General features: G+C 31.0%; 1 protein-coding gene across 1 annotated transcript in view; it reads left to right on the forward strand.

The window, feature by feature from the left end:
• Positions 1-237: 237 nt before the first annotated feature.
• The window catches only part of LOC123713067 (TWiK family of potassium channels protein 9-like), a 140,132-nt gene continuing 122,770 nt past the window's right edge, over positions 238-17,599 (forward strand). The window contains exon 1 of the mRNA XM_045666556.1: positions 238-273. The gene's annotated coding sequence lies outside the window, so the exon portion shown is untranslated. The remainder of the gene's footprint in view (positions 274-17,599) is intronic.

The raw sequence follows: 17,599 nt of genomic DNA on the forward strand, positions 1-17,599 counted from the left end.
AAATTATTTTAGATATAAATATTGGCAAAATTAATGATCGTTCCGAGCTTAAACTTTAATCGTAAAAAATATGTTTTTTGCGAAACTACATAAACAAAGAATAATAAACAACTGAATTAATTTTCAATATTTAAGACATTTTGAATATTTTATTTGGAGCTGATAAAGATAAACCGATAGGCGGGTGTATTGCTAGCAAAATTTAAATGCTTAATATTTCTTATTATTAATTTTCAGATATTGCTGACTTAGGAGTTATACGGTCAATACCAAGTAAGTTTATTAGGTAAATTATTACCAGTTTAATTATCAATGAACAAATTGTATTTGAAAGGAGCAATCTCCTAAAACCATTTCTTAATATTCGCACAAGTATCTCGCATTGGAAATCGTGTTTTTACCGTATGTGTGATAAAAATCACAAGTGACCATGTCGTTACGGTAACAATCTATAATTCTCTTATACCTATTATATGTAATATGAACATTTACCTTTATCTCATACCATCCTTGTTTTAGTTATTAGTGAGTATATAACGTAAACATATTAATTACAACCATCCAGACGGAATGGAACAATCATGTTAAATAAATTGAGACAAGACATTAAAATTGCTATAAATACATACAATACGAATCAACATATGCTGGGACTACCAGATTGATAGGACATTTGAATGAAGGTAGTATGAGCCTTCTGTGCCTGACACATGTAGTCAAGTTTGGGGCCTAGGACATGCCGATTTCCTTGCGATGTTTGCTTTTGCCGAATGATTAAGTTTAAATTGCGTATAAAGAAACATCTATTGATGCTCTGTCGTTATATGACTGAAAGATATTTATTTTGAGAGTCACTCAAGCCATTGTCAACTCTTTTATATATTAAAGGAAATAAGAATCAGAATGGTGAATGAATAATTCATAAATAGAACCACAAGGGTAGAAGGAAATGTTTGTTTATCATTCAAACAATATAATAATATTAACTTTGATAATTTATTACAATCACCGAAGTAGATGCTTCGTATATCGCTATGATATCGGTATTTACAATGTCCGACCCCCGATTTGATTAATTGTAGGCAACATGTGGGACTATTTACGTGTGTTTTTGTAAGTGAAATATACAAAGAGTCATAAACGTTATCAATCATTCTGTGGTAGCATTTGTATGTTGGTAATTATTATTTAACAAGCCATTTTTTAAAATAACTAATACATACTTGTGTATTATATGATGTGTAATTAAATAAATATATCCAAGTTAACGTGCTCTACTTTTTTAATTTTATAATCGAACCTCAGATATATTATATATTAAATTATATTTTGTAATAATGAATATTAACAATTATCTTTTTTACAATAATGAATTAATTTTAATAGAATCTTAATCTAAGCACATATTAATAATAATGTTAACATTACTTGTACGTGGAATAGGAATATAGAACACTGTCCCGACGGAAGTCCCCTGTCCTGGAAGAATAAAGGGGGCCTAAATTATTATAAGATAAATGTTAATATTACTTTATACTTATTACAATGATTAATTAATCTTCGAGGTATATATTTCCCATATATATTAAATTATAATGGGGACAATATTCATCCTTACCGCAATCATGTTTCAGGCTTAAATGGATTGGAAATCACATGGTTGATCCTCACACCCACACAGATATAATGGTAATTACGTGTTTTGGAACTCCAATTTCTGTTAGGATATTCCACAAGTGATCCCAGTGTACACAGTCAAATTCTTTTGAGTAGTCAATGAAGTAGGTTTTTTCGATTGTGTGCTTTATTTTGGCGATTTGTTCCCTTGTACCTCAGCCCTTAACAAAGCCTGCTTGCTCTTTTGGATGTACATTTTAGCCGTTCATTGACTACATGTAGCATGATCATGAGATAAGTGCTACGGTTCTGTAATTCTCACATAAATTCGTAGCGCCCTTATTGGGTATCGGGATTAGTACCGATTCCTTCCATTCTTTTACCCATGATCCTGTACGCCACCTCTGGTTGTAAATACTATATAAAACACGTATACATTGTTTTCCAATGTGTTTTAGTTAATTGTTATAGCTTGGATTTCTGACTAATGTATGTTTCTAGAGAATTTACATCGACCTTTAAGGGAAACATGTTTGAAGTATTTGCAGAGTTTTGTTATAGTGCCTCACAGTATTCATGCCACCTTCTTCAGGTGCAGGTTTCCATTTGTCTTGGTTCCATCTGTAATTAAGTAAATTGAAGTGAATTATTGAAAATCATATAAAACGCGATTCTCATAGAACTATTTTTGTTATTTGTTCTTCTAATACCTATTTATTTAAGAGACTTACTAAAATTAATAGAAGTACTTTAAAAACAACGATTATTTTAAAATTGGCTGTGAATTTAAGAATTTACCAAATAACCGAGCATCCTCGTTAATATCACATTTATCATGTAGTTCGAAAACTTCCTGTTCCGCTTAGGTTATCGTAGCAATGTATCCACACTGTCCCTTTTACTTTGACTATGGCTACGTCAAGAAGAGAACGGTATTTGATAAACATTAAATATATAAAATAGCTCTCTGAAAGCGAAACTCCAATACGAAGATCACAATAACGCTAATAGCGTATTCACAGACCAATTATTGTTTTTATGTGTTTACATGCATCGATTCCAGTTTCATTGTGTTTCGGTAATGGCTCCGCAAAGTATAACTTTTTATGAAAACACGTTTAATTGCTATTGATATTTTTACATTGGAATTGGTCGCTTATGTAATGTTCCAATAAAGTATATAAGTATCGTGATTGTCTTAAACATTTCGAATAAAGACGATTCTTCCGCGATGTATACATATATTTGTAATTGGTATAAATTATTTTTATTTTTATTTTGCTTTAATTTATTAATAAAATTTAACATGGTTGATCTTTAAGTGGCTTTCCTGAGTGTGAGTACGCGAATAAAAACAAAATATTAATTAATTAGTTTAATTAAGACGGTGACAAAATATAGCAATAAACTCATAATCAAAAATACATAAAAATCTTTATTTTTGTGTTATTAAAATCTACATAGTTTAAATATCATCGCTCTGAAAAACATGCATTTTCTTTTTTTTCTGTCCAACTATATCTAAGTTGTCATGGAGACTCACAGGACACTGTTATAAGGTCGATTTTTATAAATTTAATTCCATCTCAATATACATGAAATTCTCGTGTCATGTTCGTTCCCATACTCAAACGGAACGGCTCGACCGATACTTATGAAATTTTTTATGCATATTCAGTAAGTGTGAGAATCGGCTACTATCCATATTTCAAACTCCTAAGTGATAATGTCCACCTCAAATTTTTTATTTTTATTTTTAGACATTTTTTTTGTTTTTTTTTTATGGTACATCATACAAAAATACATACAACCATTAATTTTCAACTCTATCAACCCCTATTTTTTATTACAGTAGAAATGTTATTTTTATTAAACTAAAAAAATGTTTCCTGGAAATAATATACATGGCAAAACGACGTTTGCCGGGTCAGCTAGTAGCTGTAAATAATGTTAAAACTATAAGTTTTAATTCTGTTTATACAATCTATGATATAATTAAAATTAATCTGACGATTTGAAAATCATCCAAACCTTTGAGTTGGTTATCAATGATTAAATTAAAATTTTCAGATCCCATCCTTTCTCATGGCCGGCCTAAGCTAATAGTAAAAGTTTACTCACACAAGTTGAAGGGGTCAGATTAACCGCTCCTTATGGCGACAGTTCAGGGGTCATCCGTACAAATTTCAGTTAACCAGAACAGTGAACCACTACAGCTTAGGGAATGAATAAATAATAACTCTGGTATTAACTTATTGCGAGTTCTACACAAGTTAATGAACTTAATAAACTTTTAAACTGTTATAAACGCCGATTTATAGCTTGTTGTGTCTTCCTTAAAGATTGATTATAAAATATTTTGTCAATATATTGATGGTCTATCCTAGTCAACGAGATAGAAGACTGACAGATCTTCTTACAACATATTAGGAGATAAAAAAAGTGTTTGTTTTTTTTAAGTTTCTATTATACGACTGTTGTGCTGGCAATAACACAATAAAAATACAACACCAATAAAATACTTAGCCAACTTAGTGTAGCGGTTCGGAAGTGTAGCCAATGCATACATTTAATCCATTAGTTTTTAATTTATATTGAGGGCAAAAATTCTTATCTATGACGTTAGAAAAAGGTCGAAGCAAATATCAAGTAGTTGTCTTTTGTTCTATATACTTTTGTTTAGATTTCAATTCGAGTTCAATAACGAGAATATTTTCGACATTTTTGTATTTACAATTTTGCACTATAAAGCAGCTCACTGTCAATTATTAAAAAATCTGAACAGTACATAAAAAAATCAATAACCTACTTTCATCTACTTCAGTTAAAATACGCCACTACTTACGTATTATCTTCTTTACATAAATTTGGGAGCTCCAGTAAGCTTTGTACCCAAAGAGGTATTCATGTAAAAAATGTCACTGAAAAAGCTAAAAGCTTTGAGAGTGGATAAAAATAGCATATGTTGCGCCACTCTTGAGTGCAGAACAAATTAGTGGAGCTGGATCTTGCCAAATTATAGGGCTGGGAATTAAAACCTACTCATCTTCTCATTGCTTGTGTGAAGATTACTAGCAATTTTATCCGGTCTGAAAATGTCCGATTATCTCATATCCTTGTTTTAGTAATTAGTGAGTTTGTATAAACTACAACAATATTAATTACAACATTACAAATCGGTTTTACATTTAATATACACATGACACATGAAAATAGCTACAAAATCATTACTAATCATTCTGCGGGACTATCAGAGGCAAATGTTCACACTACCTACAGAAAGTACAACTGTGCCTCTGCCTATAATACATATCATGAAGTAGGACATGCAGATTTCCTGTACTGGAACTGTGCAAGTTTTAATTGTGCACATAAAAAGAATACGTCCATTAATGCTCTACCGTTATTTGTACGCGAGATCTCCAGGTTGAGAGTCGCTCAAGTCATAAGTCTTTTTATTATTAATTCTAAAAGCCACATTAAAATTATTTAATTTAATTGCTAATCTTGAAATTCTGAACTGCGCTTAACATTCCATCATATTATGAAAGTACGTTTATATTAAAGCCACAGGAGTGGATAAATTGACGAAGTTGAGTCCCTTTTGACTGTAAGTCATAACATACGTCTCTCAGTTATATTAGAAGACGTCCCCTGAACAAATCGCTTGAACAAACATCCTATGACTAGAGGTTTCTGAGCGGTAAATATTTGCAACTAGTTTGTTTGTTTTATAATGACGGGATAATGTGAAATTACGTACAATAAATATTTCCTATATTTTGCAGAAAATCAAATATTTTCTTATTACGCCAATTATTGGCGGTATCATTTTGTTTAAATGTCGTAATAATAGAACTATTATAAATGTCATATTTATAGTTCTAATTTGAATTTTAATATAGAAATGAAATGATAACGCGAAATTATCTAAGTTTAGTATTTTATTTGAGATTTCTGTCATTGAATCATATAAAAAGCTGTTAAATATAAAGCTGGTATTTTGATCGCATTTAGAATATTGATACTCAATACTCGTAAATAAAACAGGTTATGAGCAATATTTCTGTATTATGAGTATTCTCATTTTGATTGGTTGTCGACCCTCATATTAAATCTGAAAGGTAGGAACGGAATTCCGATTGTTGTTCGGAATGATCTAAGCCCGAGATTTGCGCACGCTGGAATGTATAAGTGGTCAATTCGACCCTCGCTCTGTAGTTGGCTTGTTACCGGCAGTTACGGGTTAGATACAATAGCAGTGATTTATGGTGCTATAGCTTACACAAATTTAGTGTTAACAAAGGTTCGTCACAGATACAAAGATGTATCTGTGGCGACATTTACATGCGATTCCGATTTCGCTGGTTTTGATAAAACTTATTTATTTTTTTATAAACACTTCGTTACATTACAATATAAAAAATGAAAATAATTAAATCAAAAGGAGGACAACTGGCGGCCTTATCGCTTTCGAGCGATCTCTTCCAGGCAACCACTGCATAAACATAAAAAAGATAAAGAACTTATGAATATTTGAAATTTGGGAACCGATGGCATGCAATGCCTAATACGTAAAGCTGGACTGTCTAGATTCTTTAAACATTAACAAAATTCAAACGGAATAACTTTTTCAACCAAATCTTAAACTACGTTCCGTTTAGACGTAACATATCTGACGATTTGCATTTTCATTCAAATTTTAACGCTACCTTAAAAATAAAATTAAGAATGAATGATATTCATGAGTTTATGAATAAATTTAATTGCTTGCGATTGTTATGTTGCCAATTAAGCCTCACACTCACGTGTATCTTCTAGGCTCTCACGTTCTATCACGTTATAATTATGCTTCAAGTATAACAACCTGTATCAATTTGTATGAATAATGAATCGTGGGCGTTATAAGATTGGCAGACGTGTGGCACGTTTGTAACGAATCAGTTTGTTAATACGTTAATAATAAATTATCATAGAAATCGTTTACAAGTCTCTCTTACATGATAACAATACATTCTTCTATTTATTTAGAAAACAAAACAGATACATCTCTATAAAATAAAATTAATAAATTGGATATATCCATAAAAAGTTTCACTGATAAAAATAAGATACAAATCAAATCATGACAGCAGAACGTTAGTACTCAATAACTAATTAGACAATACAACACAAAATATATAAATCAGGACAACGAAAAACATAGTAGGAGATGTAACAAAGAAGAAATGGATATTCAAATTATCAATAGTTGCTCCCGTGACGCTTTTTTATATAGAACAGTGGGCCAACGGGCAGGAGGCTCACCTGATGTTCTGTGATACCACCGCCCATGGACACTCTCAATGCCAGAGGGCTCGCGAGTGCGTTGACGGCCTTTTTGATAGGCTTTATCAATAAAAAGATAAGGAAAATAAGCCTAAACGAATGTGCGTTACAAACTTTTAGCTTCGGATTCGGCTAAAATTCCTTTGTGTTTGGTGATCGTTTTTTTCTTATAGGAAAGTCGACCTTATCCCTCTAAGATATTTTGTTTTTATATTTGTTTTTCGAGTGAAAGGTTAAAATGCGCACATAGAAAGGAAGTCCATTGGTTTTCGGAGTTCAAACCTACGATCCCAGGGATGGCCAACATGACTCATATAGTCACTGTAAGTCCTTTATATATGTACTGTTTAGATTCAAAGTAATTCTTGAGATTAGTGTGTTGAATCAAATAAACAGCTCTGCTTTATAATATTAGTGTAGGCGATAAATATGTTTTTAAATTCATAACTTATATATTTTACCAAATTTGTTAAATCATAAATTTTAAATAGAAATATAATCGTATATGCCGTTTCTAAGTATCGGCAGTGTCTGTTGTATATTCACAACTCTTTCATTCGTTTAGTCAATCAATTGCTTGTCAAATGTCATTTACACCACTCCCGGCTTTCTGTTATCAATCGAGATGGAAAAATAGCTCAGTTCTTCCATGATCCTGAATTTACATTTTTGCGTCGAGGTCAAAGATATGTAAATGTCATTTGAAATAGGAAATGAACTGGTTGACACGGTGGAAAATTAAGATGCATAAATAGTAAATACTTTTCTGTGCACTTTTCTACATTTAACTTAATTTGAAGACAATATTAAATGACTACGTTTTTCATCTGGCCATAACCAGAACGAATAATAAACGTAAGCTGTGTATGTAGAACTTAACAACAACATAACGCCCTTTAGGAAAACTCAAATGAGAAGGCACAAAATAGGAAATGGATAATCTGGAGGTTTTTCCTGGAATACCAGTGGTGGCCCACTGATGCATATGTATATTATAAAAGTATCAGTAGTATAGTTAAGCGAGGAGAAGCACGATTAAATGATTGGGAGGATTTGCCAAAGCTTAAGTGACCTAGAGTGTGTCAGCCGCAACTAAGCGTTCTTTGATGTTAGAGATTTGTCTGGCAATGTGAATAAAATCGAATAGAGTTTTTATTGCATCACTGTATCAAATAGGATGCATCTATGCGCGATGGATACACCAGCTACTGTTATATATATATATATATATATAACAGTAGCTGGTGTAATTTTACTTCTATGTTAATTGCTGTGCTAATATATATTTAATTATTTAAAAGTTTCGGTGTACTTCGAAACTGAAATTGACAGAAAAGCTTCATTATTTTTACACACATTACAATATGCCATTTGTTCCTTTATAGAGAATTTTAAGGTTTTGTTTTATTATTATATCGAGCAGTGTTTTGACGAAATACGTAAGCCAATACATTTAAAACATTCCAGCTAAAATAAGGTAAAAAGCTGACGGCACTTTCTTTGAACTGAAGTAAATCCGCAGACTAAATAATAAAACCCTTATTGTTAAGTGTAATGCCTAGATCTGTTACACCCAAGGTTCTTAAATATAATAAATGACATTAACTCAATGCGAAAAACGTATTCGTCTTAATTCGAATAAAACCTTCATGTAATCCAATCTTAGCCACTGACTGAGATAAGTTGGTAAATATTAAATTAATTTTTGCTAAGCTCTCCAGGTCGAGGACACATAATCCCTTTATCCTTATATTATTAACTATCAGATTTGCTTTTGATGAAAGCTTAAGTCTTCAAAATTATAAAGTCTTTCTTATTTTTTTATAAATCAAAATTAACATTTATCTTCTTGTAATAGTTTATTGAATTTGGCATTTCAAAAGTCCTGGTTTTAACAAGTGTTTAGTGATTTAAGATGAAAATAATTTGCATTTATTCAAATGTATATGGGACGCTGAAGATATAGTGATTTGATGGTAGTCACTTAAACGCTGTTATGAAAAAATTATAATTTAAACATAATATTTAATCTAAAATCAAGCCGAAAACTGGGTTTAGTTTCTTTATCCTTTTATGATTTAAAAATAAATAAAATGCGTTCTAAGTTTAGTAAAAGTTATCTGTGTCATATCTTCCAGATTATTAGAACAAATAGAATATAATAATAGTTGTAGATATAATAGAGAAAGAAATAAAACCGTCGTTCATTTATTTATTGTTTGTTATACTGTACTCAGACAATTTACCGACATTGGTAAGTCTATAATAAAATTACGAGTTCTGTAATAGCCGAAAAGTGAAAAGTTCTGTTAGAGCAACCGCAATCTAACAAATTAGGAAAGTTGGTACGATTCGGCACACATCCGGTCCGGGTGTCCGGTTACAAATTTGATATGGATTCAAGTTATTAACTTCTATTTGAAAGATATTTTCCCGTCGAATGGACATAAAAGTACATGAGCAAATATTTTTATTTAATTTATTTTTTAGCGTGTAAATTATATTGTTTTGTTTATTTTTAATTCTTTGTCTATTATGTACTAACACCGATGTAAAAAGGTTTTTATAAAGGGTGTTGCAAACCTAAAATACTGATTTCTAGAACACTATTAAATTATACTGTTCATTGGTTTGAAATAGTATAGAATGGTAATGAGTAGTAACTTACGTCTTCAGTTCTTAATAAATATAATCAATATGTCTAAAGTTATTATAAGCAACTTAACAGCAAGGTAAAGAGTATATTATTTTGTAATTTATATTTTTTTTTAATCGGTAAGCACTTTTCACGTACCTACTCCGTTCTGTTGTAAGATTTAAGATTTACAGACCTGTTCTATCTGATATCCGTTCCAAAAATCCGTTAGATCTGATTTTACCGTCGTAATAAATGTATAGAACATGAAACAGGCTCACCTGAAGTGGAGAAATACCTATAAACACTTACGATACCAGAATGTAAGGGAAAACCCCCCATCGCCACCTATTCAAGAAAACTAAAAAAAATGATTAACTTATTTATATTTATCATAATAGATATTGCTAATCATAACAAACATCTGGAGCGGACAATCTGTTTCCACCGGTTACAATCCAGCGCGTCTCTTAGTACAGTTTACAGTTTTGAGGAGAAAGAGACTTTCACTTGACCGGTGCATCTAAATGGCCACGTGATCTTTTGCCTTCTGTGTTACCACCCGCTATCAGTTTCTCCAAGTTCTCATCGCCTCTGCGTCTTACTGCCTCTCATATTATAAATTTACAATATTAAACAAACAAACATTTTATTAACATGTAATTGAAGTTAATGTAAATAAGAAAATGTCAAAAGCGGTAATGACTTGACAAAGTCGTCTCTGAACTGACATAACATTCATTAATTTACTGCCGTCATTAAATGAAACTGGTAACATTAAATACTGATCACATAACTTTATTATCTGTTCTGAGCTCTTAAAGGCACTTAAATATGTTTTTCTTGAGTTAGTACTGTATACAAGCAATTTAGTTTTTGAATAAGTATTTTGGTACACAATTCAATTCAATGAATGCCATTACAAAATAAACCTTATAGCCATTTCGTGTTAGTTATATTTGTTGAAAGGAATTTATTAATAAAGTACTCTTCTATCTCTTTTCATCACAGTATACACTCAATTGGAATGAAAAAGACGATTGTAATTGGATTGGAATAAATACATATTTGTATGTATATAATGTTTTCAAAAATGTTTAGAGTCTATTAGAGCCTATTTAATATTGCACATAATTAAATAAAAAGTATCATGACATTATGCTATCATTCTACAGTAATAATATTAAAGTAACAAAATTCTAAAACGTAAAATAGCTAGTTATTATTTTGTCTAATTACTAAAGTATTACCGAGCTCGTTACTAGCCAATTATTAAGCATTTGATTGCCCATTCAAATTTTATTTGAATGTATAAAATAGATAGTGAAGTTAATAATATCTATAAAAATTATTTGTGAGTGACAAAAGCTTGTTATCATTATTTCCGCTTCAGTTGGACTGGCAGGAATAGTTTCTCTCATAGCTGGTGCAGTTGAACCTCGCTATTAGGTCAAATACATATGTAAATCCGCAACCAAAGATGGTAATTGTGCCTTAGCAATTGCCTCATCTGTAGTATGTACCCTACGTATGCAACCCTTGGGTAGAATGTCTATTTGCAAGTCTTGAAATATTTTTTTGGGACAGATTTAGGTAGACTTATAACTATAAATATAATCCATATTTTTTGTCGACAAACTTTGAAGTCTACTCTCATATTATGATAGTAGTGTGAAGCCAAAGTGAATTGATAGTATTAAAAAGATTAATTATAGAAAACGTTCAATAGAAATATTGTATTTTTATACATTTGGTAAATGCATTGGATTCTAATTGTAACAAAAGATTTAAGGCATTGTTGAATAATTTATAATGAAGAACTCCAGCATTGAAGATAACTGGACTTTTAATAGGTTAATCGGACACTTTTAGGATGTTAGTAAGTCCTGAATTACTTAAGTTCAATCGTAGATGAAGAACTATTAATAAAACAGGTGTAGAAATGTAATACCTTCACGCACTCTGATAGTTTATAGGACGTGACATTCATAACAGTTTGTATAAGTAGGTGATAATGTTATTTACTATACATTTAAAAAACTTTTAGGCGATGCCAACGTGACTATAACATTGTTTACATATCTCACCTCGACGCGACTACGATTGTTAATAGTATAATAATATAATACATTCAGGTTTATATTCATTAAATAACATTAATTTTTAAAACCAACAACCGGTCTTTGTCTGTTGTAAAGCGAAAATAGACGAGGTAGTTTGTCTCCAAAGCCGTAACCGACTGGAGTTAAATGCTTTAATTTACTCCTTGGCGAACTTAGTAACCACAGCTACTACTAACGTAACTAAATTAAAAGCGCTACTTTGTAAACAAATTCAAATATATTTTGTATACTGATGTTCGATTGGTTACGATTTATATTTGCTTTTGTAGACTGAAGCTTCTCATGTAAGTAAATACATAGTCATTGAAAAACATTCTTTGGTCGGATATATATAACGTTAAATCCATTGTTTACAGAAGTCAATATTCGTGTCTTTACCCAAGTCGTGTTCAGAGATTTATGCTCGTGGCAGTGAAAAGAAACATATATATATAATTTCAGGGTTTTTACTTGAAAGGTTTGGTTTCATATACCTTTTTTTGGGCGAATTTTCGTAATATATGTACCTATTTTTATCACACAACGCATCAGACTCTGCGTTGATTTTATTTAGACTTACTCCACGGTTGGAGGAGTAACAATAATAATAATAAAAAATTATTTGCATGAAAATAGTACAAAAGCATTGTGGTGGTGCAATTTAAACTTCGCAAATTCGCGTCTTGCAAATTTGAGTTAAAAAATTAGAATTTTACTTTTTTTTATAGCACAGGAAGCCAATGGGCAAGAGGCACACCTGATGAAAAGTGATACAGCCGACCATGAACATTCTCAATGTCAGAGTGCTTGCCGGTCTTTTAAAAATTGGTCCACTCTTTTCTTGATCACCCTAAGTCAAATTGGTACAACATTGGTGAAACATAGATTTTAAATATTATCATACATTATCAAATCTTATATTATTTTATTACTTCATCACATTATTAAAATATACTATTACATTATCAAATTAATATTAATATAAATAAATTATATAGATACGCTAAGTCCTCTTATAACGTATAATTCCATTAAGCAAACTGAATTTGTCTCACCACAATTCATATATGTGAGTGGTTAACACACATTTTTTTATATATAATATAATGTAATCTATATCAGTTTGTTTGGGTTTTAACGCAACATCAGGAATTATAATGTATATTTCATAAAAGTAGGGGACTTTTTATCAAACCGCTGGCTGTAGCTAGTAACATTGATAATAATTGTGTGGTAGGTATATTTATGTTACACATAACCTTAACATATATAGGCAATATGTGTTCAGTTGTTTCACAGTTCTTAAAAATCATTACGAAAGATAAACAAGGGATCTTTTCTAGCGTTTATGACAAAAATTAAATTCAGAATTTGAAGGATTAGTCAAGCTTTTTCGAATTTTTCGGAATCGCACACCTGAGGCTGAAACTCGCAGCCATTGTTTACAAAATGAACTGGACCATTGCCATATAAAAAAAGACACTTGCACCCAGCACGTATCTATTCTATATGTCTGTAATATTATGAATATCGACAATATCTTCGTAATGTACTACCATGTAAATCAAAATTATTAATATAAAACGCATAGATTTAACTTCTTATAGTTCGATATAAACTAACGATTAACGTGGTGGTAACGAACGAACGTGGTGTTGTGGAAGGAATTTAATAACAGTGTTACAAGAACGGCAACTAATCAAACCCGACAAAATTGGGAGGCACTGCCAACCTTCTTACAATGGTTTAAGTATAAAATCAAATAATCTATACAAGCGGCCTAACTCTTAAAAATCTCTCACCGTCTCCGATTAATTAGGTTAGGTTAATCGGACACTTTTAGGATGTTAGTAAGTCCTGAATTACTTAAGTTCAATCGTAGATGAAGAACTATTAATAAAACAGGTGTAGAAATGTAATACCTTCACGCACTCTGATAGTTTATAGGACGTGACATTCATAACAGTTTGTATAAGTAGGTGATAATGTTATTTACTATACATTTAAAAAACTTTTAGGCGATGCCAACGTGACTATAACATTGTTTACATATCTCACCTCGACGCGACTACGATTGTTAATAGTATAATAATATAATACATTCAGGTTTATATTCATTAAATAACATTAATTTTTAAAACCAACAACCGGTCTTTGTCTGTTGTAAAGCGAAAATAGACGAGGTAGTTTGTCTCCAAAGCCGTAACCGACTGGAGTTAAATGCTTTAATTTACTCCTTGGCGAACTTAGTAACCACAGCTACTACTAACGTAACTAAATTAAAAGCGCTACTTTGTAAACAAATTCAAATATATTTTGTATACTGATGTTCGATTGGTTACGATTTATATTTGCTTTTGTAGACTGAAGCTTCTCATGTAAGTAAATACATAGTCATTGAAAAACATTCTTTGGTCGGATATATATAACGTTAAATCCATTGTTTACAGAAGTCAATATTCGTGTCTTTACCCAAGTCGTGTTCAGAGATTTATGCTCGTGGCAGTGAAAAGAAACATATATATATAATTTCAGGGTTTTTACTTGAAAGGTTTGGTTTCATATACCTTTTTTTGGGCGAATTTTCGTAATATATGTACCTATTTTTATCACACAACGCATCAGACTCTGCGTTGATTTTATTTAGACTTACTCCACGGTTGGAGGAGTAACAATAATAATAATAAAAAATTATTTGCATGAAAATAGTACAAAAGCATTGTGGTGGTGCAATTTAAACTTCGCAAATTCGCGTCTTGCAAATTTGAGTTAAAAAATTAGAATTTTACTTTTTTTTATAGCACAGGAAGCCAATGGGCAAGAGGCACACCTGATGAAAAGTGATACAGCCGACCATGAACATTCTCAATGTCAGAGTGCTTGCCGGTCTTTTAAAAATTGGTCCACTCTTTTCTTGATCACCCTAAGTCAAATTGGTACAACATTGGTGAAACATAGATTTTAAATATTATCATACATTATCAAATCTTATATTATTTTATTACTTCATCACATTATTAAAATATACTATTACATTATCAAATTAATATTAATATAAATAAATTATATAGATACGCTAAGTCCTCTTATAACGTATAATTCCATTAAGCAAACTGAATTTGTCTCACCACAATTCATATATGTGAGTGGTTAACACACATTTTTTTATATATAATATAATGTAATCTATATCAGTTTGTTTGGGTTTTAACGCAACATCAGGAATTATAATGTATATTTCATAAAAGTAGGGGACTTTTTATCAAACCGCTGGCTGTAGCTAGTAACATTGATAATAATTGTGTGGTAGGTATATTTATGTTACACATAACCTTAACATATATAGGCAATATGTGTTCAGTTGTTTCACAGTTCTTAAAAATCATTACGAAAGATAAACAAGGGATCTTTTCTAGCGTTTATGACAAAAATTAAATTCAGAATTTGAAGGATTAGTCAAGCTTTTTCGAATTTTTCGGAATCGCACACCTGAGGCTGAAACTCGCAGCCATTGTTTACAAAATGAACTGGACCATTGCCATATAAAAAAAGACACTTGCACCCAGCACGTATCTATTCTATATGTCTGTAATATTATGAATATCGACAATATCTTCGTAATGTACTACCATGTAAATCAAAATTATTAATATAAAACGCATAGATTTAACTTCTTATAGTTCGATATAAACTAACGATTAACGTGGTGGTAACGAACGAACGTGGTGTTGTGGAAGGAATTTAATAACAGTGTTACAAGAACGGCAACTAATCAAACCCGACAAAATTGGGAGGCACTGCCAACCTTCTTACAATGGTTTAAGTATAAAATCAAATAATCTATACAAGCGGCCTAACTCTTAAAAATCTCTCACCGTCTCCGATTCACTGAAACCTTTAATTTACTTTAACTTTCTAATTAATTTTAATTAAGTCTGCACGTGACGGATTAAAGAGTCAAGTAGAATTGCGAAGTTTAGAGGAAAAATTATTACCTTCACTTTCCGACAAAAGTTTTATGATTTTACGAATAAACTTTGTAGATTTGTCCTTTTACATCTTTCTATGTCATTCCAAGGAGTCTTCCCTCTTGGAAGGAATAGGAAGAGTGTATTTAAACATTTTCTGATTCTAATTTAAAAATGGCAAAGGGCAATATGCCCTTTGTCTACAGATCACATTACAGATACATTTCATAACTCGAAATTTATAACTTTATTTAAACGAGAAAAATTTATCAACGTAGTCACAGCGAAATGACTTAAGGTAAAAGTGACCACACTTTTAATTCTTATTTTATGTAAATATTTATTATATAATGTACAGTTTAGTTTAAGATTAATTTGAATTTTGATAAACTTAGTAATATTTTTTATTTTTTTATTTATTTTTTAACTGCCGTTAAATTTTCGCCTAGATTCGGGTACGCAACTCTAAAAACACAAACAATAACTAAAATAAATTTAAGCTTTTTCTGTGTCCCAGTATGTTGCCTTGATGCGTTATTTCTTACGGAGAACTAGCTCGATAGCTGAAAAATTTGTTGGAATATGAAACTTTATGGTTTGAATCACTATCTTTGTATCTTGGAACCACACCCAATAAATATATGTCGAAAAATATAAATCTATGAGAATTTTAGTTATGAGATTTCGACCATCGTCTCTTTCATAAATAAAGCATGACGTATCAGTGTTTTGCTTCGGGCTTTGGTTCAACAACCTTTAAAATGGCAACAGACAAATGTTATTTTATATTTACAGTTTGGGTAATGTAAAACATAACATTTGCGACAGCTGATGTAATATTTTATAAATTACATAATTTTATAAAAGTGCTTTAAAAAGCCTTCATAGATATAATGAGATCATAAATTAATCCAAACAAAAATGACTTAATCCTCCGAGAGCGTAATTTTCATATATAATTTATTACACCTCTTACATTTTGCGCTTACACTCGTTTTTGCAAGAAGACATTAGTGTTTTGACTATATTTTGAGTTTATTTCGTAAATTGAAGCCCCCAAATATGCAGGTTTATGTTATTATAATGTTGAATTTTATCAATACGTAAAATCTAAATATTTCTTGGTTTTTGCGATATCATTCTTTGAACATCTTATTAATTACATCGGATTACTACAAAGGAAGATGCGTTGGTTCTTGGAATGCTTCAGTATAAATCACAATTCAATTATAAGATCACATTTAGCTAAACGAACTACGCAAACTGAACTATGAAGATACTTCTATCAACACGTGTAAACACAAATTCATACAGTATCGGTATTTACATGCTCTATGGGTAATAACTGAAGATATGATCTAAGATTTGCTTGAACAAACTTTGTATATAGTTCGATATTGGAAGCTTGAATATGTTAGATTCTTAGTCAAACGAATGAAAATTGGTTTTCGATTTCTCAATTTTGAAAGTCTACAGCTATTTAGGAGTACTTAAAGTAGTTTACATTATATAAAACATTAGGGCGGTAATATTAATATCTTAATGTGTTCATGAACATATGTACTAACAGCTGTTTCTATGTGTGCATGTATTTTACACATATGGCTGGGCTGGAGCCAAACCAGATGAAATATGTTTTGATATTGGGGTGGGTCGTAATAGGCCATCAGAAATAAAGCTACATGAATTATTGATATATGTGGCTGATATGACTTTATTAACTTAGGTCTGTTAACTAACTAAATAATGTATTAGTGGGTTCCTTGAATTTATTTAAGTCAAAAGCTCTTTATGGCACTAAAACTTAAAAACCTTTAAAAACTTTAGTTCATTTTAGCCGCGACGCTCAACTCACTTCCGAGCCATTAAAATTATCCGCCCTCTAATGAGAGGGTGGTTTATAGTTTTGATAGCGAAAATATATTATTTTTACCACACTAATATTGTAA

Source organism: Pieris brassicae, chromosome 8 (genome assembly GCF_905147105.1).
Source record: "Pieris brassicae chromosome 8, ilPieBrab1.1, whole genome shotgun sequence".
Taxonomy (NCBI): Eukaryota; Metazoa; Arthropoda; class Insecta; order Lepidoptera; family Pieridae; genus Pieris; species Pieris brassicae.